The sequence below is a fragment of the Bombus pascuorum genome, chromosome 2 (assembly GCF_905332965.1).
Source record: "Bombus pascuorum chromosome 2, iyBomPasc1.1, whole genome shotgun sequence".
NCBI classification, from domain to species: Eukaryota; Metazoa; Arthropoda; class Insecta; order Hymenoptera; family Apidae; genus Bombus; species Bombus pascuorum.
Genome location: NC_083489.1, coordinates 13,380,470 through 13,404,751, shown reverse-complemented (window position 1 = coordinate 13,404,751; position 24,282 = coordinate 13,380,470). Strand labels below are relative to the sequence as shown.

Here is a 24,282-nt window from a genome sequence, read left to right as displayed (position 1 = left end):
AGAATTTAGAAGTGACGACCACGTGGTGATTTCGTTCTGATTGATTCGCGTTCCTCTTACTTATAACAGTGTTCATTTTCTGGGGGATTCAGTGACATATTTTTTAACTAATCGGAGTTTTCCAACTATATACATATATATGTAGTGGTTTAATGTATATCAATGGATACTGTTTAATTGACTAAAATATAGTGAGGTAGAGTAGTTATCAAGGATTCTATTTACAGGAAAGAGAATTGAATTATTTTGTGTGATATTAGAGAATTTTTGGTAGAAATTCAATGGTAGAAATCTTCAGTTTGCTATTTTAGGATCTTCGTAAAAGATCCAGTGGTAAAATTACCAGCAACGAATATATTAATTTGTTACTGTAATTATTATTGTGAACTGTATTTCAAATCGAATTATTCGATGACAATACATGTCCATATTTTTCAATTAATTTTCACATTACTATCCTGGTCAATATATTTATTCAACTGTAAAAATTCAATATTTTTTCATCAAATTTCTATCTGGTATCTATAAATAATTAATAATACGTGTTTTTGCGTAAAACTTCAAACTGATAATTGTAATTCTATTGATTTTATCTTCGTAGTACTGTCGAAAATAAGAGTTGCTTGTATTTTATAGAGGTTCGTTTTGAAAGACGCGACGAATTGAAATACGACGGGGTTCTTGCGCGAGAAATACAGATAGGTGTGTAATCCGTGGACGAAGAAACTCTAGAAACCCCTGGGGAAAAGGCTCTCGAGTGGTAGAGTTATATAGATAAGGGAGAGACATCACGTTCTTATAGACGAGGGATTCAATTTGGCGTCTGTTTTTCCAAGGGTTCGACTCCAGTCTTGCGAAAACACTCGAGAGGACACCTCGGCTTCCATCTTAGCGTTTCCACTGGGCTCCTCATGAATCCCTCCCCCGAACTTCTATCCAGGTTCTCAAAATATCTTCGATCGTCGCGATGTTCCACTTTTTCGTTTCCAGTTCCGCGAATCGCGTTTCACAAGTCACGTGCATCATCCGCGACAATTCTTCAAACTAATCGATAGATCGAATAACAAACGACGAATCGCGCCGAAGTTTTCCACTTTGAAAATAATTTATTTAAAAAATAATTCTAATTAAAAATAACCGTAGAAATTCTTTAGGGAACGTTTAGCAAATCATTTTGAAGATCTCAGCCTGTCGAGTAGAAATCCAGAATTCAAAGTATCTATCGCTATTATTGTCAAAGAAAATGTGATTTTTATTTGATGTTTAAAAAAGTTATTATCTTTGTCTGTTTGAAAAATCCCATTTGAATAAACCTTTGGTTAACAAAATCTCGTTTACTTTTGTTTTCGATAAATGTACTTGCGTGTTCATTTTCTTCTGGTTTCATGGAACAATGTGAAACATTTCGGCGTTCAAAGAGATTTTTTATTTTCGCATTTGTTTGTCTGTCTGACTACAATTCCATGTTTAATGTAGTTCGAAACGAGCGTTTTAAAATGTTTTTTCTCTTTCGTTGCAAATCGCGAAAAACAAATGATCTTGAGAACCTTCGGCACGTCTGCAGACAATTGCAAAGTTTGCAAATTGCGGAAGTCTTCGAGAAAACGAGAAGGAAGGTTATCTTAAGAAAACATTTCATACAATAATTCATCGTACTGCCGATAAAAATTGTTTGACGTCGGTTCCTGTAATTTCGCGGATGACGAACACGAACGTGTGTCGCGATAAGAGACAACAATGTGACTAATTTTAAATACGTTGTCCTTCGCCAAAATGATATTCGAAATTTGTGCGATTCCAATTCCTTAAGAAGAGAAATGCTGATAAATGTTAATTTTTCTGTTCTTTAAATTTGTTAGAGCAGCTTGAATAACGCATTGAATAAGTTCACCTATTCGCACTTATGGTTTCACGTATTCTGGATTCCACGAACTCTTTACGACTGACTACGACTAGTTTGCCTGATTAAATGGCGTTGTTTGACTGACTATCGTCTTTATCTCGTCGACAAAATTTAATAATTATCTCTCAGAACGTATTATAATTATTTCTTAGAAATATATTTTCTTATATTTTAATTATATTATTATATTTAATAATATTATTTTAATATATTTTCTTAGAAATTATTTTCTCCTAATTCATTAGATCTATGGAGAATTTATCTCAAGCTGATTCTATTGTCTTTATCCTTGATCTCTTTTATTTTCCGCGCATATAAGCGCGAGTTCAGTTCGAAACGGGAAAAATCGATGAGACAACCTGCGACGTTTAATTTTCATTTAAATGAGACAACGTTCATTGTAGGTGTTTCGATTCGGGTCCCTTTCGACCCCTTCCCTCCTACAATCCCTAAGGCTACCCACACAAGCAACGCTTTCGAACTTTCGGCCAAAGTTTAATTGTCTTTTGCTTGCGTTCTATCTAAATTCGTCGCTCGCCACAGCTGTATTTCCTCCAACGGTTAATCCATTTGATAAGACTCTGCAGTTAAAAAATAAGAAGAGACTGAAAGATGCTACACGTGTTATAGCGTTGTAGGCTATCTACGTTTTACATTTTAACTCAAATTATTCCTAAACAATTAACTTTTCCAAACACGCATCGTTATAATAAATCCTTTTAAATTTGTATACCATAACAATAATTGATCGTTGCGCGCAGGAGTTACATATATGAAAATTACAAACTACGATATAAATAATAAGAAGGTCGGTATTTCTTGAAGAAAACCATCGAATCTAAACAAGGTGCATAGAAAAAATTGTCAAGTGGACCACAGTGAAGTTTTAATCTCATTCGTATTGGGAAGCGTAATCAGCAAAAAGGCGGTTTGAAGCTGGGATGAACGATAAAAAAGACAATAATTTCCGTACTCCTTTTCGCGTTGACTGGTCGACAAGCACCTCTCGCGAGGTGTTTAAGAAATTTCGAGGTCTTTCCAAATAAACCACCGCCATGACCTATCCCATAAGATCGGCGTGGATATGGCCGGGGCTCTTTTTTGCCCGGCAGAAACAATAAACCGGGAATTTCGTGGCCTCGTCGGCAGCATTACGTCACGAGCCTCGTCAAGAAAAGTACATTTTCTTTATGACGCATGCTGTTAGCGAATCACACACAAAAAAAAAAAAAAAAAGAAAAAACGTTGTTACGCGGATGTTTCGTATTCTTTTTTCGAATGTCCCATGACGTTCCTTAGGCACCGTTTTCAATGCCGGGAATTGAAATCTCCGAGCGCAGGGAATGTTTTGCGTTGGGCATGATAAAGGCAGATAGCCTTTAAAAACGACATCTCTTGGAAATAAATTCGTAATCCAGGAGGAAAAATAAACTCGAACGCGAACTCGAAATCTCCGAAATCTTTGGAACAGTGACTGTTTTCCGTTGAACGGAATAAGGTCAGCTAGCCTCCCAAAACGCCATCTCTTGGAGCTAAAATTGTAATCCAAGAGAAAAAACAAACTCGCAACTCGAAATCCCGAAATTCGAACTGATAGATCGTTGGATTGGTTTTTATCATTTTGATTTAATGTTTCAGGCTTCGCGGCTATTACATCGTGCAAATTCATATTTTTCATGTATGCAGCTAAAAAATGGATCCCAAATAGACGACCGTACTTTGTAATCTTCTAAGAATGTACACTTCTTTGTAATCCTTTTTTGTCATGAATTAGACTATAGTCATTTAAATACTTATGGAAGTTCATACTTTTACGGACATCTGTATAATTAAAAAAAATTATAATTAGGCGGACAATTACGTAGTATGACAAATACGTACAAGAAAGAATTTTAACTATTCCTGTAGGATTCCAATGTTTGTTCTTTAAGACTCGGAACACTCATTGTGCGAACAACACCACTTCGATTAACGATATTTACATTCACGATAACCTTCATTTTCTTACATTCTTAACACTGTCGCGACCTACGGTGTCGTCAAATTCCAGACATGTTGAATTAAATAATGAAACAGCTGAACAGAACTTCACATTGACTCAGTCAGAACACGACGATCGTTATCAGATTCGTCTGTTCTCCTTATCGATTTATTCTGGCAAATATTGTGTTCTGATCTACGGTATCTAATTTTGCTTGATTTAAACTCCTTTCTCTTGCCACTTTACGTTATTCCATGAAATTGCGAATAAAATAATAAAAATATGATAAATTACCACCTAATGACAAAATCCACAGTCACTTAGTTGCCAACCCAATATAACGACAAAAATTATATTCTTACGCGTTAACGTCGATCGTCGCATATTCGTTGCTGGGCTACGATGTTTACGCAAATTCAAAGTTTTATACGTACGAGCAAAGAAATAAAACGAGCAATACTTCGCATATTTCACATCTTTCATCGCGTGTATTCTGTGCGCTTCTGCAGTTTCCCATAAATTTTCTATGAACGAGAAATCCGCAGTCTGTGCATTACTAGACACGAGTATAGGGTAATACAAAATAAGTAACAAGTATAGAACGGTATATCGTTTTCATATGTAAATTTCCAAAAGTTATTCCAAAAGTTATTCCAAAATTCCAAAAAAGTGAAAGTGAAAGAAACGGTATAAGGTCAGAAGATCACGAGGCATTTACTTAGCAAAGTTACCAACCGATCGATTAGAATTCTCATCGAGTTAATTAACAGTCTATTAGACGGCTTTTCGTTCCGTCAGTCAAAGTGTCTGTCGAACGTGTGACGTTCGAGGTCGCCATCGAAGACGACATTCGTTCGAACGATTTTCACTTCGGTTTTTCTTTGAAGTTTTTTGCGTTCGAAGGCTGGCTGTTAGTCCGCGAGTATTGGTTTACACGAGTTCCTGAGTTCGGTGGTCCCGAGAATTAAATTTCATCGTTGTATAAACAACTGGGAGCAGACGAGAGGCATACGGAATACGTGGAGACTTCCTACGAGTTAATCCGATCGGATCATACGCGCCTCGATGTCGACTCGTTCCCTTCACGCGAGCTTTTTCGCGCGATAAAAATAGGTGGGAGTCTTTGAGTTCCTCCTTCGGATTCGATTTGGATTCGTTTTAACATATTCGTAGCATACAATGTTTATTAACATACAATTGTGTATTAACAAATAATTTTCATAAAATACCTTTCTCTATATCGCGATACTTTACGTATGAGTTTAATATGAATTATTATTTTAATTCATATTAACGTAATTGTAGCAAATTAAAATATGCTACACCGTAACATTCAATTTTTGCAAAATGTTATGTCGTACTCGGACGCTTTTTTTGAAAATCTTAAGCATCTAAGCCATTTGCGTTGCTGAGCTTTTGTTAATCCATGAAATCTACTTTGTCTTAATTATTCTAAAAATTTTAGTAACGTGGTTCACCGACCACCACTGTGCCAGTTAATACGATAACCCTTTTGTTATTGAAGGCGACTTTAGTTAAAATTTTGCACATTTAATCTCAATGATTAATTAAATAATAAAATAGATTCGACGTGGACCTGATTGACAACATATTGAATTTTATAATTGTTCTCCTATAAGAGGTAAAAAATGTGAGTTATTTTAACAATCTTCAACTAACAATGTGAATTATGTACTTCTACTTTATAATTGAGGCCGCTACAGTCAGGTGGCAGCTACGTTTTCTCATAGTTGAGTATTCCCAAATGACGTAACGAATATTATTATAAATAATTGGAATTCTTATTTTCCTTTTGAAGATTAGCTTGCTCAAACAACCATACCTTACTCTGTACTCATAAAGAAGAGTTCAAAAACCAGTCAATCTAAGTTACTTTCCATTAAAAACCAATCGAGCAAATATGCTGCCATTGTCAGAACTATCAGTCGACGGATAGGTTTAGTTAGGTTATGTTACAATGTCCATATTCAAACAAATGGATAAACTATTTTATCGACCGAAGATTTTTAACAAGGTACTTCCATGACGCAAGTCGGTTTTAATTAGAAGTAACTTACACCTATTGGCTGGCGAGGCCTTCGTGTAAAGAATCCAACGTAAGATACTTGTAATAATTCCATTCGAATAAATTTCACAGAATTTCAGCATTCTTGAAAATAATCAAACCGCAACCGGCAGTTTGATCAAAGATCTAGCAGGTAGTAAGTCGATCGAATAGCTGGAACGTTTCGCGCTTCTCCACGCCGCAAGAGGAGAAACTTCCAGGTTGCAGGTTCTTGTTCTGCTGCAAGTTGCTCGTGTTTGTCTTTACAGGAACCAACAATTCTGCGTCGTATCTTCGACGAGCTTGTAACTCGTCCAGGGTTTACGCAGCGCCGTTTCCGCGCGTTTTCATGCAAGAGAATATGACGCGCGCGCGCCCGATGCGATCCGCGCATAAAGATAACAAACACGTCGGTGCAGCGTGTCTGCTGTTTCTCAAATCGACTAAGAGAAAAAGCTAATCTGGTTAGCATTACCACTTTCCGGCCTGATACCAGGTCCGATTTTTCGCCGCGGATTTCGCCTCAGGATCTAAATCGTAGGTATCAACAATCGAACAAGTTCGGTTTAAAGAAATAAATTTCCCTCTTTGTTCACCATCACGCGAAGTTTACCATTCGGTATCGATAGTTACGATGTTGCCTCTTTGAGAATGAATTTATTATGGACAGAGGGAAAGTTACATTTTATTTCTTTCTTATTTTTCGCGGCAAAACTGCTATTCAGGTTGACTCAACTTTCCGCGAAACAAGTTTACATACTTGGGAATATTTTATTATTTTATTTATTTATTATTTATTATTACTTAGTCCGTGCCTTTCGGCTTTGGGCGAGTTTTCGATTTTACATATTTTTTTGCCTAATCACGCTTTTTACATTTTCTCCTTCTTATGGCGTTATCACATTATTGCCTCCTCCCTTATATCTATATAACTAAACTCTAAACTCTTTTTTTACGTATCTATCTCTCCTTTTATCTATTCTATTATAGTGCACTCCGCTGTGTAATTTATTTCTAAGACTATTGCAACTTTTGGGCTTTTACCTCTTTGCTGTGCTTCCTTATTGTCCTTCCTCCCCGTCTTGTATTGTCCTTCTCTTCTCCATTATTGCTTTCAATTCCCTTATTCCTTCTCCCGTCTCGTTTAATATTTTCTCTGTTTCCTTTGTCCCTCCCGTTATTTCGCATTCTTCTATTACGTGTCTCAGGTCTTCTTCTTTCCTTTTACATAGTTAGCATCTTTTTTCTCCCTCTTCCTTCCAGTATTCTCTTGCTTTGGTCTCGTTTCCACATCTGAATCTTGCTAGTATTTTTCTGTCCTTCCACTTCATCCTCCCTTCCAAGTATTTTGGTAACTCTTCTACTTGGGAATATTTATTCATTAAAACATCTCTTTATCATCTTCCTCAAATTTATCATAAACTTCTACAATTGAACTGTTCAACGGTTACATTAGGGTCCACTGTATATACTAAAAAGTGTAGAAAAATGATGTTTTTACGCGCACGGTTTTTTAAATCCACTTTAAAGTTTACTGTAAGTTCGTGTCATCTTCGTAGCGTAAATAAACTTATGGGAGTAGGTCACTCGTTTCTCGAGGATCGAACGTTAAATCTTCGTAATTTTTCGCGAAGAAGTCTCCCTGTTTCTAAATTCTTTTATATTTTTTCGAATTGGCCAAGATAGGGCAAGAAGTTTGGCGAAAAAATTAATTAAACGACTTCAAAGTATTCCCTTGTATTCGTCAATTTACAAATATTTTCAAAAACCGGAGAATATGAAAGGAGATTTTTCACGAAACAGTTTAAAATCGTTTAAATTAATTTGTTCGATATAACGAATCTTGCAGCTCGGAATCGACGATTTTTTCGGTTAAAACGAGGAACCTGGCTCGCACCGATAGGATTGAATCCGGGCTGGTACGAGGGTGCGAAGTTGAAAAGGGCCCAAGCGGAATTCAGGCGGACAATACGTACCGGGTGGCAATTTCACGCGACACGTCTCACCATCAGCATATCAATAGGCCAGCGGGATTATCTGGATGTGCAGTGATATTCTGCGGTTGGCTCCGGCAGATAGGGTTGCGTAGTTTCGCCTGCACGTATCTACACGTTTTGCCTTTGCGTTCTGTGTCTTCTCTGTTGCCCGCAGATTTAGTCGACTCTACGTTTCACCGTTTGTACGCAACTAGGAAAAGTTTGCTTCGTTGTTTCCTGATTATCGCACGGATCATAAGCAGGTTCAATTGAAATAACGATGGAAGTCAATGTGTTATGTTATGAATTACACAATCAAAATTACACGAATTTTATAATTCTTGCAATCAATCAAACGAAACATACCAATAAATTATCGTTCGTTGAATTTGTTAAAAAATGATCTCAGAAATGTAGACAATAAAAGTCTAACCTACCTGTGGTTAGACAACCCGATTAACCCACGAGACATCGCCCCTTAAATCGATGTCACTAACCTGTAAAGACAAGTTTATTATCCATGACATAACAAGAAAATAATAAACTCAATTTCAATGGGTTTGTATAAAAAGTAGCGATTTATGGTAATAATTCTTGTATAGAAGAGGTTATTTCTTTTTTGTAAATATCTCGAAGAATACAAGTTCGACTCTTATCTCGAATCTGTTCCATTCTTGTTCTAAATGTTTCTAACTTCATCATTTTCACTTTCATTATTTCTACCACCTACAATGTAATTAGGAAATGTGATTAGGAAATAACGTTTTATCTAAATGTTTCTATCTTCTTTCGCTTCTCTTTCAATCGTTCACCAAACAGAAGCCATAAAATTTTATCCGTTTAAAGTAATTTTATACGTTCTCAATATGTATATCTTCTCACGTTGTCCTCAACGACTTACACTTGCTTCAGAAATCGTGTAAACTGTAGAATTCTCGGTTTGAAGATTCGTATTGTAACTTAATACCACAGATCAAATTTCATGAGAGAATCGTATACCTAGGTTTTTCTAAACCAAAGTAATATCGTTGAGTCGTTCAAGGGAATCACATCGAATCCACGTTATTTTGATTAGAGCTTAGTAACATTATAATGCGACCGATTCGCCTGGGACGAAAACAAACGTCTGCAAAGTCCAACTTTGTCCCCTTCTGTACCCTCCGTTCCTGCCACGAGAGACGTTTATTTTTCTTGAAAACGTATCAGCCACATTTCCTTCCTCATTGTCTGTCTTAAGGAAATAAATCTACTGCCAGACTGTCCCGGGCCAGGTCGTTTCCTCTTGCACGCTTGCTTCATCTTCCTTTCTGTTCCAAAATCCAAGCAATCTTCCCTTGGTTCTTTATTAAGAATCAATGCAGTTATTCAAACAGGAAAACAACAGTTATCGTCATAGAAAAATCGAGACGATATGTTTAAGATAGAAATGTGGTTGGTTATTGAATAAACTTGAAGATTATTTGTTCCTATGAAGTAATATTTTTTTATTATGGAAAGTCAATTTTGAAATTTAATATACTGTCAACTAGTTCAATATCATGCAATTTTATTTTTCATTTGATTTGACTTAGGAACACTACTATTTATCTATTCCAAAATTTTTGTTAATATTTCTTGTCACAATGCTAATTATTCTGTTAGTTCCATCTAAAATTTCGTGGATTTACTATCTACTTTTCGTTTTTGTTGTTATTTCTATATTCAGAGGTAGGATCACAATAGCTATTATTTTATTCTTTGGATAAATCTATCACACCGTTCTGAACCGAAATACCTTTATTGCACTTTCGTACATCGACTAGGGATAAAAACAAAAGAACATCTTAAACCTATCGATTGAATCTATCGATCGTATCTAGAGCTATCTTCTAGTTACTATTTATTGTAACTAGCGCATCTGCATGTAGATGGCGAGCACAAACTCACGTTGTCATTTTCAACAGTTTTTCTTTCCAATGAAATCATATTAAAATACTCTGTTTCAGCCATCAACATTCTATAAAAGTCATTGAGCCTAGATTTATTATGATTCTTTCGTATGGTCTTCAAGTATAATAATCAACGCTCTTATAAATACTTACCGCTGAAGATTACTATATAGGTTAGTAAGTAACTATATATACACTCATATTACACATCGTTATATTAATATCAATGTGCAATACATGTGTACTATAAATGTGTACATTACTAATTGAAATAGTCATGTTGAGGATTGAGGGCTGAGTCTGTTAAAAGTCGTTTGTAGATCACAGCGAATTCGAGGCAGACGATCGGTCAGACAGAATCAGAGTGGGCCAGAACGTCGAACGAGCGGAGTCGTCGGCTCGTCACCTCGTCAGGAGCGTTTAGCTTCCGTTTCGTTTGGTCGGAACACAGATCGGCTGTCTAAAAGACACGAAGCAACAGCCAAGACAAACCTTAAATGCTTGCTAACCAAACAGTCGGAATTAGCCGCGTTACCCGCCCACGAGGAAACGGGTGCTTTCGCCGTTTACTTCTCTCTATGGCTATTATCTTCCACGTTACCGCACTATCATTAGGTTGTTCGTGCCCGATCCCACTTTTCTCCTACGTCCACGCATCCAAAGGTGCAACCACGAGTTCCTTCAACAACTCCGTACGGAGACGCGGAATTACAACTACGTCTTCTCTGCTTTTCTTGGTCTTTAGAACATCCTGTCTTGTTCCCCTCTTCTGTATCCTTCTTTTGGTTTCGATTTTATTCAAAATAGACTCTGGTGAGATCGTTAAGGAAAGAATTTTATCGTTAGGAAAACATCAATGGCAAGTACAGAATAATTTGAAGATTCGTTAAGATGGTTTAGAATTTGCTGGATTTACATCATAGTGTCTTGTGGATTAAACTACTTGATTTAACAAACGATGGTATAATATGATACAGACATCAACACGTATCTCTGATTTTTTTCCAATTTTTTTTACAGTCTTAGAATGGTAAAAATATTATATTTGGACAGAAAATGTCCAGTTTGCCAATGGAGCGTGAAACGATTCAAAATTTTTTATTTCATCGTAGACGAAGACATTTTTCACTGTGTTTCCGGAAAGATACGAAGTACCTGAACGTTAAGTAGGCACATAGGTAACAGAACACATATGTAACCGCCTGTACACGAGACAACCGCAACCCTCCGCGATGCACAAAAGATTTAGAGAAGTTGCGGCTGAACAAACACCGCCGGCATAAGCGCACGTTCCTCCCTTCGGCTTTTCCTGGCCGAGGCACCCGTAAATGCCTCAGCCTCTGTATGCGTAGCCATCCTTGATAAGGCTTTCCTTAACATCGCCTGACAAACCCTCCAGCATCGTTTCATTTATCCATCCAGTGATTATTTCTGGAGCAATCGTCGCGGTCGTCGACACAATATTGCGTATTTCTTAGCATTTAATCAGCTTGACTGATGAATAGGGAGTTACGTAGTTGGTGAATAGCAGTTGGTTGACGTGGGAGTACTATAGCTATATTATTCGGAGCAATATAGGGAGTGGATGTGCATAATATTATTGTAAACGAGTAGAATGCTTTTTTCCATAAGAAGAGTGAGAATAAGAGTGAGAGTTATTTTTTTATGTGGAGGCAATAATTGCCTTCAGTGAAGAATGTAGAGTAATCTTTTCTGAGAGATTAATTCTTTTGCTAAATAATTTTTTTGATTAGATAGATATTTAGAAAGATACTTTTTCGTGGAAGGACAAAGTAACATTTATGAAGAAGAAATGTTGACTTTTGATAAGAAGGATAACCATTTCTTGTGAAAAAATCAGGATAATTTTTTTATAACAAGAAAAATAATTCTCGTGAGAACACAAAGTAACAGTATTAAAATAAAAATTTTAGAAAACGAGCTAACTTTTTTAATAGCAAGAATAACGTTTCTTTAATACAAAAGCAATATTTTTATGAGAACAGCAGAGTATGTATTGATTATTATATATATTACACTTTTGGTCCATAGCTTTCATTTTATATTTAGTTTCTGACTGAAAATGTTCTCGTTTTTACGCGAAAGAAAACTACACATTATGGAAAAAGGCAGTGTAAAGTAATAAAAATGCTTAAATGGCAGAATATTCAAGAGATCGTGACATAGAAAAACTCGAGTACCATTTTTACCCTTAGAACCACAAGACCTTTATTATTAAAAAATTTGCAAGACACGTTTGTCCGCGTACCTATACGAATAATTGTTCCGATGTTATTTTACGTAGTCGCCAGCATTTAAGAAATATGAAACGCCAACTGAGAAAGTTTTCAAGCTCGAAATTAGGTCCCAGTGCTTTCCCCTGCAACAAGATTTATAGATTACAATTATAATAACAAAACTTCGTTACAATATTAAATTAAATAAAACCATTTCCCATTTCCCATTTCATATAACTTCAAAACCCATAAAAGTTTCCCCAAAAACAAATTCAACATATCCAACTCTAATCTCAATTCAAACTTTTCACTTTTGTAGTTAATTTCACATTTTTTCACGAACATCCAGTACAATTACACCATCGAATCCCATAAGTAGAATCCACTATATAACAGACATAAGTCTGTCATTAACGTTCCATGTGCAACGATGTCGTTTCACTATCACATCGTTCTAAAATTACAATCTGCCAGCGATCGTCTGGAAGTCGACGATCCTATAAAATGAATTCTATGTCGCGAGTTACGAATAATCGTTCGCACGAGATTCAACCAGCCAGTTTGCCGTGGAAGCCGGCAGAGATAATGGCGTCGAGCTGAAAATGCGACGCATGGAAACGATGCCTGTTGTTATTTTATGGGGGTGGAATACTGGCCCGACGGGGGGACCTCTCGTTAAACCGATTTGCACATCGGATGCACTCACGATTCCTCGAACAGCGGACAATTTCACAGGACTCTATTTACGCTGCTGCTGCCTCCACCGAACGGTGCTCTGGCTACCCCAACTCGTTTACGTATTTTCCTCTTTCCCGTAAATACATTTGCGTTGATCTGCTTTGCGTTCTTTCCGTGCCACTTTTCCATCTTTTATCGTATTTTCATTTTTTCGTTTTTCTATAAGAAAAGAAACAGGCCGATAGTTCGATACAATGAATTTATATCATTATTTTATTCTTCGTTTATGCATTTTCCTGTTTCCTGTAAGTACATTTGCGCTAATTTGTTTTCCTCACTTTTTCACCGATGTTGCGTGACTTTCCGATCTCTTTTCGGTTTTACTTTTTTTTCTTTGCTTTCTTCTTCTTCTTTGCTGCTTCTGTGGAGAAAGAAAAGGAGTTCGTAAGTGAAAGATCGTGGAATTAAAGTAATATAGCGGATTTCTTTGAGAGTTGTATAGTGAAATCGAGATATTATTTGATTTGCTTAGATAGACAAACGTTTGTGCACAGTTTCCTTACTGATATTCATTATAATCATTGGAAACGAAAGACATTTCATTGACGTAATGTCGAGAGATTCATGAGACGCGTGTGCGTTCTATCGAAGAGGAGAGCAGTTGATTCGCTCGTCTAGGCTGAGTGCTCGCCGCGAGACTTCTCTTTCGCACTGACAAGATGCAGCTTCCATTCGGATGTCACGTCACCGTCCGAACGCCAGTCGTCGACCATTAAATCGTTTTCTTCGTCGCATCATCCTCCTGGCCTTACATAGCTGCCGTTCGAGACATCTTTAAAACGTGTCCAACGTATCCATGCAACATGAATTCACTGTACAATTTCTAAAAAATTCTATCGTATATACATATACATACATATTTTCTAAACTATCAGAGAAGAAAAAGATTTCTAAAATCTAACAGCCTTTGTATCAACGATTTATTTAACCAAGTCCCCTCTATAATCTTCCGCTAATCGCTCGACTATTTCAACATATCCAAATATTGCAAGAAATTTTTTAAAAATATAGTTACGTTCGTGTAATAAAGAAACACATTTTTGAAATCATCGAAAGATAAAAGATTTGCTAAGATCTAGCAGCCTTTGTATCGATAATTCAAGCAACTTTTCCCTGTAATCTTCCCTACTAACTAAATCCCTCGATTAATCCTCAAATCTTTTCGTGTAATAAAGAAAAAAATACTCTTCTATTTTGACGTAATCGATCAAAACAGTCACGTTAAAGGGATTATGGGGCACGATGAAGGATGGACGAGGGCTAATCCGTGGTACATTGAACTGGAATCCCTCGGCTGTAAAATATCTCGTCCATTACCGCAATTTCACCGCGGTTCTAACCGCTCATATACATATCGAGTCACGTCAGCCGAAACATACCGAAGTCGTAAAGCTCCCGGCGTTGCACGCGGACGGACGGAAAAGAATCTCGGTGCCTAATTCGAGATGTTTACCCAAGCGGTGTTTCGGGGCTCTCTTAATTCATACCCGACGCTGTTGTTGCAGCTTAGCCAGCGCCAAATTTATTAAAATCGTTACCGACGGCCGTCGTTCACCGCGGCAAGGAACGCCAGGTTATTATTATTACATCGTCGATACGAACGGAAGCAACCCCTGGCGGGAGTTACTTGTCTTCCTCTTCTGTAAGAAAATTGATGAGACGAAGGATTATTAGGAAATGCAACAGCTTTGCCGCTTCTACGATTTTGTTCTTCTGTGATAATTCCTGGAATTTTTGGTAATACGGAATTTTGCAGGAAAACGTATCTGCTCGTTTATAAGGTACTAAAACATTTCTGTTCGTTGATTATTAGTAAACAATTATTAGTAGATTATTAGTAAAGTATTTCTGATCGAAATAGAATATGAATATCAATTTAACAATGTACCTTGTTTCATGATAATCTATGGAGGACGATTGGATATTAATTTAGAATTATACGTGAGCATGGAATTTTAAAGCGATAGGATGTGGGAAATATATTTATGTGAGTCTATGACTCTTGCGATTAATTGAAATGTCTATATATTACTTTTTCGTTGATATAAATATTCCTGGTCCAATTGGGAAAATATTTTTATCTCTAGCGAATAAAAAATTCGTCATGGATTTCTATTAATAATTTAGGATTGTATAAAGATATGTAACTCTAAAATGTGATACACTCGGAATTCAATATTCAATAGTTTCTTCTTTTATGGGATAACAAGAAATTATTGCTAGAAATGTTTCTAACGAAAAAGAATTTCGTTCTGGAGCTATTCTAGATCTCCATAAAATTGTAACAGGTGATCGATGAAAGAAGGTAGGAGGTGGTAGACCACCGTGCTGGAGATTCGATTGAATGAGCCGTATACCTTTAAGAATGTGACAATGCGTAGAAAATGCGTAGAAAATGCTAGACGAATCGGCGAATATCGACCATTTCAATGATCCCGTCGAAAATCTTCACGTGGTCGCGCGATTTTATCCCACTGAAAAGGATCGAAATCCTCGCTAGATCCCATGCTATTATGTTCGAACGTCAGCCTACGATTTTTCGGTCATTTCATCGTTCTTGCGTTTATTGTTCGACGATGGGACTCGTGTCTTCATCTGTTGCATCCAGTATCGAGACATCTGTAGATATATCAAATTTTGTATTTCAATTCTCAACGTAGGATCTTCTTTGGATATTTAAAGAATTAATACAATTATCAATTTTGAAACATTGGGAAGTTAGAGAAGCGAATTGAAACTTTTAACAAATTTCAATGAGTTTTAAAGATTTGAAAATTGCACAACTTTTCAAGTTGTAAAATTTCGAACGAAATTATTTTTCGTTAAAAACATTTCTAGCAATAATTTCTTGTTATCCCATAAAAGAAGAAACTATTGAATATTGAATTCCGAGTGTATCTCATCTTAGAGTTACATATCTTTATACAATCCTAAATTATTAACAGAAATCCATGACGAATTTTTTATTCGCTAGAGATAAGAGTATTTTGCCAATTGGATCAGGCGAAAATAATTTATTTCTTTAGATTTTAGAATTTAATATAATCGAAACTATATCGGATTCATCGCTATCTGTTCAAGGAAAAAGATTTTCTACCAGCATTGACGTAAATCTCACACTTGTCGGTTGTAAACTATACAGGAAAGAAATTCCTCGGTCGGATTTACTCGATTCGACACGGTAAACGTGACACGAATATTCCCTTTGTGATTCGATGCAGCTTAACGGCGTGGTTGTGTAAACAGGTCATTGGGTTTCGATGAACTCGAATCAGTGTGGATAATTCAATAGAATGAGGAGGCCACAGACCAAGTTACAACACGTTCATTGTAATTACATTCTACGTCAAACAGATCAAAAGAATCACTGCCAATCTTCAGGATTATTCATAATACCTAAGGAGATTCAAACAATTAACATATCCAACTTCATCGATCAAATCTACTGAAACTACAAACTTATTTTAGAAATAAATGTTTCAGGTTTGGACAAGGAAAAGCAATAAGCCACAAATTTCGAATCCTTGTAATTTAAAAATCTGCAATCAATTTTCTAAATTTAAAGTTAACTTAAGATTTGAATTTTTAGAATGTTAAATATTGAAATTTTAATATCTGAGATTCTAACATTCCAAATATTTCAATTTGAATATTTGAATATTTGAGTTTTCTAAATTTTAAGTATACAAAAATTCGACCACCTACATTTGTAAATGTATAATAAATAAATTCTAAATTCTGAAATTTAAATTTCCCACTATTTTCTTATTTGGAAACAATTTGGAAAAGAAACTTTTTTACCGTTCCAAAGAATAAAACCTTGATTCCAGGCAAGAATATTCATAATTACTCGCTAATATGTACCTACTGCAAGGTGACGGGTGTCGAAAGTTGACGCGTCAAGTTGCAAAGGAACCATCGAAAGTGGTCGATCGTTCGACCTAAAGAATTCTTTTTCTACTCAAACCGACAGGTGCAATCGCTTTCACCCGCGGATATTATTTCTGTCAACGTTGCCCGTGTTTATCCGCATACATATTTGACGAACTCCTCTCGTGCAGGTCCAACGTCTAGGTCGGTAGCGTGTTACCTGAAGAAGCAATCTCTGTCGCATGAAATAACATTTAGGCCGGACTGTCTGGTCCACTGCATCCTATTTTATCTGCAAGTATACCTGTGTTACACCAACTTCTGTGCAAGTGTCCTGGAATCAAAATCATTCTCTGTTTCAATGTAATCGGTTAGTATGCTACATGTTTACTAATTAATATCGGTACTTACGATTAGAATGCTTTTAGTTCCTGTGAGCATAAAAAATATTTAATATGTGTTATGTTTATCCTACATGTTTATTTCCGTGCTATTTTTATTATTGTTAACATTGTATTGTATCGCATTCGTTTATTGCATTGAGGCTTATGCCTATTAACAATTTTTCTGTGTATGTGCACGATTGATATATTTTCTTTCTATCTTAGTTTATTCCTTAAAGTTGTATCTCATTTCATTATTTATTAAAATATGTCTGTGTCTTAATTTACTATATAGATTGCTATACATCTTCTTGGTTTCTCTATTCGTTTATGCAGAAAGCTCTCCAACTTTGTGCTTCCCTTTATGAAGTTTCTAGTTGCCATATTTGTTTTTATTATTATTGCTTACTTTTTCTGTCTTTATTCATTTATTATTACTGTTACTATTTCTTTTCTGTGATTATTATTGTTATTATTTCTGTCCATTTCGTAATTCCCAGTGTGATTTGCTGATTTTTGTATACGTATATTGTGCGGTCGTTTAGTATGTAATTATTATTATTATTACAAAGTATACAATATTTGTATGCACGTATGTTTATCAGTTTAGTTCCAAAAAATCATGTTAATTAATATGGAAGTGAGTACAATTGAAATTCGATCAATCCGCAAACAACAAGCAGTATGCAAATATAATAAAATAAATGCAGCGGTGTGTAAATATTATGTTATGTTCAATGTTGTATTCGACATATTTGGAAACGATGATAAACATAAAATCAGAAGAACAAAATAACATTAAAAAGTTATTAAAACATGAAAATATGAATGAGAAGTAAAACTTTCCATTTAACTGAAATGGTACGAAGTCAAAGAAGTGGATGTATTATTTAATGTAAATTAATAATGACTTTCTTGTACAAGCTTCCAGATTTTCAAGTCATTCTTGTGACACTTTGTGTGTATTTTCGCCACCAGGATACCTGTCTCTTTGCCTACACTTTGTATAAGTAGTCCTTTAGTAAGGCTAACTTTCACAGGACCACATGGTCACCTATTACTGAACTATTAAGTGCCCATCAATGTAGTTTAGTAAAAGCTTCATCTCGTGTGTACAAGCTAGCTGGTTCAGACATGGTATTCAGTCTTCAGGTATTGGATTCTAGTAGCGTTTGTGCAGTCGTTGTCGCTATACAAACCCCGTGACATATTTTTTTAGTACTTTAAACGTTTATTTGTTATGCATAGAGCTTTGTTTTATAATTCCCATAACTTTTTGTGTACAGAAAAATGCATTATTTACAATGTTGCTTCTTACAATGTTCCTGTTCAAATGTGATATCCAATTTACTTTATTCGCTAAAATTTTACAAACTTTTTTACAAGTAAGTAGCAAAATGCACACTACTTCCAATTCTATTTCATTGAAATTCCAAAGCTTGGTTTCGAAGTTTTGTATTTTCGTTGAAATGCAACGTTCAGAATTTTGCTAGGCAAGATTCGAAGTATCTTGTCATAAGTAAAAAAACGTATAATATTTCCAATATTGCTTCCTTTGCAATTACTTGCGTCTTTCCTACGAAAATGTAAATTATTTAATATCTGCTTAAAATAAATCTATCGCTATATCGAATATAATAGTAATATTTAACGAATACCAGCTTACGCGAGAGCATACAAGGTTTTCTTCTGTTCCTTTAGGGAAGACAGCATCGATGCTTGGCAAAATGGGGGAGGAGGCAAAGGATACGAGAGTGTGAAAAATAATTTCCTGCCGCTGATATGTGGCGGATCGGACGAGAAGAAAAGTCCTGGCCGGGGGATATCAAAATATTATTCGAGGGTTACCTAGGGTAGCTCCGCATTCTCGCGCCATATAGGAGCCCTGTTGAAGCTAAAGTGGATGGTTATTGCCCTCAACCTGACCGCACAGGCTGGCACACTCGACTACCTCATGGCGGTACACGAATTTCGTATTTACCACTGGTTAATCCATCATGCTTGGTTTATTTCGAATTTGTATCATTTATTTATTAAAACATGCTACAAATAATTGTATTCACCTTTTTAGGAGAATGTATCTCATTGTTTCACATTTTATTCTGCAAAAATTAAAAGACAGTAAGTACTTTATAATATACTTTGGTAATAATTTGTTTTATTTTGTGGAATTAAAAAAAGATTCATGATATCTCTTTTTATTTTTCTTACAGGATAATCATCAAATTTATGTGTCGCATCTAAAAAACAGATGACGAAGAGAAATCTTCTTGAAATCTCCTTGACATATCCATCTGAAAACAAATCGATTTTATCAGCAGATAAGAAAACATACGTGTATTTCATCTGTATTTTTATTAATAACATTTTTTTCAATATTATTCATTCTTCAAGATTTTCAAAAATATACTTCTGTACAAATACGTCGACTTTATAGATATCGTATATGTAATTACAGAGGAGCAAAATTGCAATATATAACTAATGTTCCATTTTTTATCTAATTTCAATGAAAAATTTCTACGTTGCTTTTCAATGTAAAAATACAATTTTAGAGTTCCATTCAGAATACATATATATACATTAATGTTCTCTACATTTTTATATTTCATTTCTAACCAAGTGAAAAATCTCTACATTGTTTTTTATAATATAATATAATATATATATAATATATAATATAATATATAATATTAAAGCTCTACTCAAAATATATGTAAATTGTAATATCAAGATTCTATGTATTCTTCTATTTCATTTCTGTATTTTAATTTTAGGGAACTGTGCGAGTAAAATCGTCCATCGGTTCCGGTATCACCACGAATCCACGATCCAGAAGTAGGTGCACGCGCGCGCGCGTGTTTGCGCCCAGTTGGGAAGCGTTGCACTCTCACACATGCGCGCACAAGTACAGCAAGTACTTACAATTAGTACGGGGAACGCAGCCCCAAGCTGTGAGAGACGGTCGATATGTGGTCACAATGAAGGGTGTGGCGTTCGAGGACCAAAAGCTCTCTCCTGTCCGCTTTATCCTACCATTGGCTGTTGCCAGGTGTCGAGAATGGCGGACCTTTCTCGCCGTGGCCCTCCGGCTTCTCTTAACAACACTTCAAGTCTTCTCGCGACCGCCACCAAAGATTTTGCTTTAATTGCGACACGTGGAATGGAGGCAGCTTTCTGATTTGCGATTTACACGCATTAGTGTAGTTCTTAGATCCTTAGAATATTGAGTCATTGTACATTCCTAATTAATCTTTAGTATTTAGTTCCTTGTTTCATTGTTATAGTGTAGTACAGTGTTATAGTAGATTATATTTCTTTCTTTTGTTTAATGTGATGTTGAAAGTGCTGATAGAATATTTACTTTAATTTTGGTTGTTTTCAGTTATAGTATACTCAGATAGTAGAATTATAGTACGGTACAGTATATACATAGTATATTTGTATGTGGTATTAAATATTTTTAATTTATTGATATTGACATTATTTATTTGATTTATTGACATTATTGATAAAGAAAAAGAAATCTGCTTGTTTTTGTCAACTGAAAATATCAATTAATTAAAGTAGTGTGTTGTGTGACTTATGAGTTGAATCTTGCAAATAACGTTACTTACCAAGCTTAACTACTTATGTTGATAATAAAAAAATCTATCAGAAGTAATTGCATAGTAGTTCAGAATTAAGTAACAGAGTTACTGTATAACAAATTGTATAATTTGCTTGTCTTAATCCGTAAGTGCCTTGAACATCAAGCTTTAATTTTCAATATGAACTTATGCAGTAGATGCTTATCAAATGGAAATTACAACATAAAATATCTACTACGATTTTGACAACTTTCTTTTATATAAGAATACGGTGAATGTGTGTAGTATAATGTTCTTAAATCGTTCAAGCTCTCCTAATTTCCTACGAATGATCCATTTTCGGTGCTTTCAGTTTTCGATGAAGTGTTACGTTTTTCAGGCAGACTATAAATTCGCTTGAAAAAAGCCAAGTTTCCAACGAACGAACGATTCAACCAGAAAATTACATACTCAAGGTTCTTAGCGGGCGCTACTTTAATGGAGACACGTGTCGCGGGTATTTCAGATCGTCGGTACACCGTGTCGAGATGATGAAGAGAATGACGACGTTCGAGGAAGATTGATGAGGTGTGTTTACCGCTAACTAATTCCCGTCTGCTGCCGGTTCACGTCTAGCCAACTAACTTTTGCCCCCGGCTGAACGAGGATCCCGAAATGCGTCCCGAATTTGCGTCGACAAATTGTTTGAATTCCACCGACGGATGATTGAGTATGGAATCGAGAATATCGTGAAAAATGCATCGGTGTGGATCTAAGAAAGAATATTTCATTAAAATGGAGGTATAATGCAAAGATAGAAAGATTAGGTTAGGAATACATGTAACAGTAAAAGCTTTATTTTAAACTTCTCATTTTGTTACATCTAATAACATAACCTCAAAAAATCCTTATTTCTTCACAGAAAAACCTGTTTCTTTCTCTTCATCTATGATATCATCGTTTCTATTCCATTCGAAGAATCTTCATAATCCTGAAGTTCCTCGTCGATGACGTTCCATTCCAACTTCCGTTCTCGTTATAGGAGAAAGTGTCAGGTATATATTGATTCGGAATAATTTCACAAAACAATACTATATCGTCGTGGAAAACATACAAATTGACGAAGAAAAAAATCTTTTGGTAGTCGTTCACCGGAGGTGGTTAACGAAGCATCACCCTGGATTAGGCTTGCGTCAAGCCACAAAACCAGCCTCTTCTCGGGGTTCTGCGTACGATGAAGAAACGGAGGTTATTCTTGGTTGAACAAACACTGGAATGGGTCGCGTGCGCCTCCCACATATTTATAGATTTTATCTCTCTTTGACTTCGCCGAGGCGAGTAGGCGTTCGTGTACTCGCGTGCACCACGAGCGGGAGGAGGAGGACGCGAAAACCGGGAGAAAATCTGTGGAATGCCGGTAGAAAGAAGGAAAACATCAGCCGGAATGACAGAAGAGAAGAAATCGAAAAGGGATTGCTTCTATTTTGGCTTGGCTAGAGAAAAATTTGCTTCCGTTACGTCGACGAGATTTTTCTTCAACCCTTTTACATCTATGAACGAGATATCTGGTGCTTCTTTCCATTAAAATGCAAGATATCTACAAAAAAATTCGGCAAAAATTAGTTCAGGAGATATCTCTTGTGATATTTTTCATGTTTCATTAATGATATTTACTATGTATAGAACATGGACATTCGTTGTTACTTTTATATGAAACAATATTTTATTTTATATATATTCAGTATTAATTGTATACAATGGTTACAAAAAGTATTAGCATATAGTACTCTTATTTTCCTATGAATCGGTTTTTTATTGAATTCTATACGTTTTATACTTATTGTATCTAATCTTTGTAATCACATGAAATTACTACTAAAAGCGGTAGGAAATTTAACATACTTAGACTTAATTAATTAGTATCTAAATAATGTAATGGACACAATGATTTGCTGATATTTTCTGTAACCACTGTATACGAATATTAAGCACACAAAATATCTCGTTCAAAGCGTCGCAAGAGCGACCCACTTTCCAAATGCAAAAGGATTAAACAAAGATTCGCGAGATTGCTATAAATATTAAAATATCATAATCTTTAAAAACAAATCAATCTCGAATCTTCGACAGACTCGCCACGAATCGTCGAAAATGTCGAAACGTTCTTTATTCGGTGCTCCTTTCAGTAATTTTCACCGATTCGCGCACAATAAGAAGATAAACAAGCAGCTAGAAGAAGTAGAGGGAGGCGGCGAACAGTTGTCACCAAACATGAATGGGAAGGTTTTTCGCGAGCCACAGAAATGAAACGAACGACTATTGAACCAACCGATTGTTCGATGGTTTCGCAGTGTTATTTTTATAATTCACTATATTCTCGATTCTCCTGCGGTGGCTCTCGTGGCAAAGCGTGGTGTTGTTTTTATTGGCTGCATTTAGGGAATGGAATAGTGGAGACTGACGAACAGGAAAGAGACCAAGCGAGAAAAAGGCGGCCACGACGTTGAAAGAGGGGAGAATCGGTGGGAACGGGATGTTGTTCCATCCCTTCTAGCAGCGCCGTCTATTCTATCCGGTAGCACCTACGTTCTAGTGCCTAAACCGAGCTAGAGGTAGGATAGTATGAGTTTTAGGGGTGGCAAGACACGATTCGTGGGGCTGAAGAGAGAGAGGAAGGAACGTAGCTTTGTAGAGAAGGGGAGTGAAACGCGAAAGCGCGCACGACTACCAGGGTTGACAATACCACAATCATCCAGTGTTATTTCAGTACGAATTCCTTCTCCCCACTCTGTCTTCCTTTCTCTTATTTTGCTCTCTCTCTCTCTCTCTCTCTCTTTCTCGTTTTTCCTCTGTTTGCCCCTTCTATTTTTCTCTTCTCTTTTCCTATCTTTTCTTCCTCTTCCTCTATTCATTCTCCTATTTTCAACAAGGTCGAACTTGTTCGTCTGTCTTTATCCTGGATGCTCCGGGATCTGGCCATTTTGCTAGCTGTGAAGAAAAACATCTCTCGCCTTTTACCCGCAATTATCACTTTGTCGGGTTTTTCTATTTTATAGGTAAGGCTGTTATTGTTGTCGGTGGTGGCATCTTGCGGTGTGTCGAATGAATTTTGAAATTTGATAGTACTGATGATAACAATAAGGCTAGAGAATAAATTCCTGGTTAATGTAATTTGGTCATTCATTTTTCTTTTTTCAGAAAACTATGAACTCACGATCCCGAAAATTAGGCGTCACTCTTCCGGATTGGAAGGAGGCTTCTTTTTGTTTGAAATATACCCCGGGATTCTGAACGAGTGGCATCTGTAATAACAACGTCCGTTCTTGCAGCTCTCCCTATACGTAGCGTCGCTACGTGAACGCTACGTGAAATGGATTTCTGGAAGCCCGTTCAGGCTCTGATTAACCACATTTACGCGGGAACACTAATCCCGACGAAAGATCCATTACCGATAATAGTTTCATGGATAAAAAATATTTCCTTGAGAATTATTTTCCTGGAAAACCGGAAATGAAGGAAAAGAAAATGATATCTAAAGAAGAAACATTTTTACATACGATGTAATGACTCATTACTAGTGAGTATTTGAATCTTTTGATATTTTTGTATACGAAATTTATGAATGAATTGGG

General features: G+C 36.0%; 1 long non-coding RNA gene across 1 annotated transcript; it reads left to right on the top strand.

Annotated features, from left to right (window-relative positions):
- The first annotated feature begins 18,788 nt into the window (after positions 1-18,788).
- On the top strand, positions 18,789-20,332 carry LOC132904518 (uncharacterized). The gene is made up of 3 exons (XR_009657612.1): positions 18,789-19,041; positions 19,153-19,202; positions 19,859-20,332. It is a non-coding gene; the product is annotated as an uncharacterized LOC132904518 (long non-coding RNA).
- Positions 20,333-24,282: the final 3,950 nt, after the last annotated feature.